Here is a 5262-nt window from a genome sequence, read left to right on the forward strand (position 1 = left end):
CCTTCCTTGGTGTCCTAGATACATGAAAAGTATCCACCCTCAAATACGCGTACATCCACAATGGTCATTGCGGATGGAACGCGAAGCAGACGCTTCCATATAGATCAATGGAGCCAGTCGCCGCATAATCCACGATAAAATAGAGCTTGCTGCGTTTTTAAATACGCTGTCAGAATCCACAATTGGAATCCGCTTGTGTGCGTGGAACACAGCGGAAGACATTAGTTTCTATGACCAGTTACTACTGCGAATTTAAGTTCCGGGTGCCGATCGCGGATTCAGAAACTCAAATCCACACGTGTGCATGAGCCCTTAATTGGGAGTAAAAAGCAAAAAAAGAGGGTTTTTTTAAAAGTAATCGTTTCTTTGTAGAATTAGTATATTTACACTAAAATAAAGGAGGGGAATGGCTTCCTCATTTTGTTTTGGCCATATAGATATACAATTTGCTTTGGATTATAGGATGCATTTGGCAACTGTTTGGTTGGCATTGGCTCATATTCATTTTTATACATTTTATTATTTTTTTTTTACATCTGTCGCTCATGACACCATATAAGACCTCGCAGGGGGTCATTCACACTGTCTTTTCCTAAACTTCACATTTTTCCACTGCAGCTATAGCACCCATATGTGCCCCAGTTAGGGCTCATGTCTATTGGTGTTTTTTCACTGCATATTACACATGTGTTGCACGCATGATTGATATGCGTTGAATGGACTTTCATTGCTCCATACACACCTGGCGTAGCGATAGGCAAGTAAATTGAGAAATAAATTGCAGCATGCACTTGTATGGGCTGTATATCAATATCAATATGGTGTAGATACACAATACATTGCGTATAAGCAGCATATTAATATGCAGCCGCACTCTGAACAGTAGAGGGGGGGGGGGGAACAAAACACTAAGCATAAGAATTGTGAGAGGAGAGCGCCAAGCTATATCGCAAGCACAAACAAACGTGGTGAGAAGGATATTATTACTCACCGGGTGCTCAGGTGAGACTAGGTAATATACTTAGATCTCACCAGCACCGAAATCCTGGAAGGCATTTAAAGCTTTTTTCCTTATCCGTAGAGAGCCGCACGGCATGGATTACGGGTCATCACAAAAATTGTTCGGAGCCCGTTACAAATCGTTCAAGGAAGGAAAAAGAAAAAACAAACCTTGCGCTCACGGGAAAAAAGCAGGAACGAAAATAAATTGATTATTTTAGCTTAATCAATTTTATTACATATATATTATAACCAACAAATCTGAGCTACGCGTTTCTGCGACTTATAAGTCGCCTTTTTCAAGCTCAATAATACAATTTCGCTCAGTCAATTTATATTGGCATATGTGTCAAATTTTTGGCATACGTGTCAAATCCCTTTGGTAGATGGACCTAATAAATGAACGAATGTTGGAGATTACACATACATTGATAAAGTTTATTGTAAAAAAATTTGACACGTATGCCAACGAGTCAAAAATGACGTAATCACGTCTAATTAATTATCCCTAGGTAGCGGTAACCCCGCCCACTTTTAGTAATTGATCAGCATGCACTGATAATTGCACAGCGTCTGGTAAGCCAGCCTTTTAAAATTTTTTATATAAATTGACTGAGCGAAATTGTATTATTGAGCTTGAAAAAGGCGACTTATAAGTCGCAGAAACGCGTAGCTCAGATTTGTTGGTTATAATATATATGTAATAAAATTGATTAAGCTAAAATAATCAATTTATTTTCGTTCCTGCTTTTTTCCCGTGAGCGCAAGGTTTGTTTTTTCTTTTTCCTTCCTAAAACACTAAGCATGTTCGTGATGTCAGATTCCCGGGCATGCGCAGTGCCATACACAACCCATAGGCAGTCTCTGTCAGCATAGTGCATGGGCTATGTATGTGTACAAGACTGCTGAAGACCCAGAGCATTTTACGCATACACCCATGAGCATGAGCCCTTACAGGGGAAACATCCCCCTGTAGTGACAATAGTGGAAAGAAATGAAAAGTGGATGGAGCGACCCCAGTAAAGAGGAAATAGGATTAAAAAAATAGAAGTGGATATCTGAATTGCTGTCATGAGGGGAAGAAGTTTTCTTGTATATGGAACATGCTTCCCACCCTGAAAGACGTTCTACCCGATGGGTAAACATATCGAACAAGTGAGGAAAAAGGTGATTATACCTACTCAATAAATCAGGTTTCCAGGAGTCTCCATGACATCACCATTTGAGATTTCCTGTCCAATCAGGAGGAGGCTCACACCGAGAGGTTAAAAAGCTCCCCCCTCTCCCACCTTCCTCAGTGGTTTCTAACGAATTGCCGGGGTAGGAGCTTAACCTAAATCCTTAGGTAACTGGTATCTTAACCTATGTTTTTCCTAAGGGGGTCTCTCTCTCTCTCTCTCTTCCCATGAAGGCGCTACTGCCCTTGTGGAGTGGGCTTTAAGAACCAAGGGGACTTCTTTTCCCCGGGCCCTGTAGGATTCTGTCATGGCCAGGCGAATCCACCTGGCTATGGAGCTTTTTGCAGCTTTGTTCCCTTTGTTTGGGCCTGGACGAACAGGTTGTTCCACCTCCAGTGACCTGTGGTGTTAATATAACTCAGGATTGCTCTCCTGACATTCAGGCAGTTTAGGGTTTTTCCTCTAGTCTTTAGGTTTATTGAAGAACAAGGGGAATACTACATTTTGAGCTCTATGGCAGGGTGACACCACCTTTGGCATAAAGGCTGGGTCTGTTTTAAACACTAACTTTGTGTCGGTGATTTTAAGGAACGGGTGACGGCTAGATAGGGCCTGTAGCTCGCTAACCCGTCTTGCTGAGGTAATGGCCACCAGGAAGACTGTTTTGATAGTGAGCATTCTTATTGAAAAGCGCCTTGATCGATTTGAAGGGTTCTGCTGACATAGCCCTAAGGACCCAATTTAGATTCCAGTCCGCAAATATATTTGTGGGCCTAGGTCGTTACCTATCTGCTGCTGTCAGGAATCTGCTAATCCACCTGTTCTCTGATAACTTGGTGTCGAATAAAGCATTACGGGCTGCGACCTGAACTCTTAGGGTGCTTGGGGAGAGGCCCATATCCAGGCCCTCCTGCAAGAACTCCAGGATTAAGGGGATGTCCTGAAGGCAGCCCTGAGATTCTCTTCCCTGCCTACAGGAGATAAACATGCTCCAGACCTTTTGATAAATAAGGTTGGTTGTTTTCTTCCTACTTGACATTAGGGTCCTGATCACTTTCTCGGAGAACCCCCTTCTCAGTGTGGATTCTTCAAGATCCATGCTGTTAGATGAATATTGTCTATATTCAGGTAGCTCAGAGGCCCTTGCGTCAGTAGATGTGCCTGGGCAGGGATGATGACTGGGTTCTGGATACTTAATGTTCTTAGAAGACCAAGCAAGCTCCTCCTCGGCCAGAAGGGGGCCACTAGAATCAGCGTGCATCTCTGATCTGAAGTATTGCAACACTCTTGGAATCAACGGTATTGGAGGAAAGGCATACACCAGCTTTCTTTCCCAATTCTGACTCAGGGCGTCCACCGCTGTTGCCTGGTCCCCTGGTCTGAGGGAGAAGAAGTTCTTCACCTTGGCGCTCTCTTTGGTTGCAAATAGATCTAGTTGTGGGGGTCCCCACTTGTCCGTTAGGATTCTGAACACCTCCTGAGATAGAGACCACTCTTCCGGGTCTATAAGTCTTCTGCTGAGGAAATCTGCCCTTTGGTTCAGCGATCCTTTTAGATGTGTTGCCGAGATTGAGAGGACTCGGCCCTCCGCCCAGCTGAAGATCTTTTGCAAGATGCTCTGTAGGGCTGGTAACCTTGTTCCCCCTTGGCACCGAATTTGGGCAACCGCTGTGGTGTTGTCCGACAGGATTTTTATGTGTTGATTGCTTACAGAGCCCCCCAGCTGTTGGAGGGCCTTCCAAACCGCCTGGAGTTCTCTAATTTGATGATTGACCTCTAATCTCCTGTGACCTTGGACCTTGTAGAAGTTGGTCTTCCACCTGCGCCCCCCACCCCCAGGCACTTGCGTCTGTTGTGATGTGTGTGGCTGGATTCTGTATCCAGTGGACTCCCCTTCGCAGGTTCACTGAGGACATCCACCAGCGCAGGGATATCTTCACTGAGTTCTTGATGTGTTCCTAGTGAGGACTATCTTCTGTCCCAGACTGAAAGGATTGCGATCTGCAGGGGTCTGGTGTGCGCTTGGGCCCATGCTACCCCATGGATGCAGGATGTCAGGCTCCCTAGGAGGGACATGGCCTCCCGGACTGTACATGATCACCTCCGTAGAAAAGCCCTGACTAGTTGAAGGATTTTCTGTATTTTTATCTCGGGAAGAAAGGAGCATTGAACCTCCGAGTCGAGCGTTATGCCCAAGAATACCTTTCTTCTGCTGGGATCTAAGCTGGATTTCTCCCAGTTTATTATCCAACCTAGGAACTGGAGCAGATCAAGAACTGTCGCCAGGTGTTCCGCTAAGAGCTCTCTGGACCCTGCTATGATCAGAATGTTGTCCAGATAACTATTATTAGGATTGATCTTTGCCTTAGGCAGGCTGCTACCTCTGCCATAATTTTTGTAAAAATTCGGGGCGCTGAGGAAATCCCGAAGGGAAGGCATCTGAACTGAAGGACTTGTTTTTCTGCCCATATCTAGTGCGAACCTCAGGTACTTCGGAGAATCCCTGTGGATCGGCACATGAAAGTACGCGTCCTTTAAATCTATAGACGCCATATAGGTTCCCCTTGGTTTCAGCTTCACTGTTGAGATTGACTCCATCTTGAACTTCCGATATCTGATAAAGGCTTTCAGGGGCTTTAAGTTGATTATTATGCCTGACTTTCTGCATGGTTTCCTTATGAGGAAGAGTCTGGAGTAATGACCCCGAGTCTCTTCATTCGGGGGGAACCAAAGATACTGCATTTGAATGTAGCAAGTCCCGAAGGCTCTGCTGGAGTAAGTGTAGCTGTTGTGCTGAGCCTCCTGTGGTAACGTCTTTCCTTTTGGGGAGGGACACCAGTTCTATTTGGTGCCCCTGCTGTAGGATCTCCGGAATCCATGAACCCTCGCAGATTGAGGCCCATCGATCTGCAAAGTTCCCCAGCCTCACCCCCACTGGGATCGCATCAGGGTTTTTGTTTTGTTGGGTCCCCCTGGTGGGGGTTGAAGAGGAAATTCCTCCCTCAACCGCCCCTTGGGGTAACTCCAGCGGCCTGTCTTGCCCTTGCCCCTATATGACTCGGACTGCTGCGCTGGGGCCCGAAAA

Source organism: Eleutherodactylus coqui, chromosome 1, assembly GCF_035609145.1.
Source record: "Eleutherodactylus coqui strain aEleCoq1 chromosome 1, aEleCoq1.hap1, whole genome shotgun sequence".
Taxonomy (NCBI): domain Eukaryota; kingdom Metazoa; phylum Chordata; class Amphibia; order Anura; family Eleutherodactylidae; genus Eleutherodactylus; species Eleutherodactylus coqui.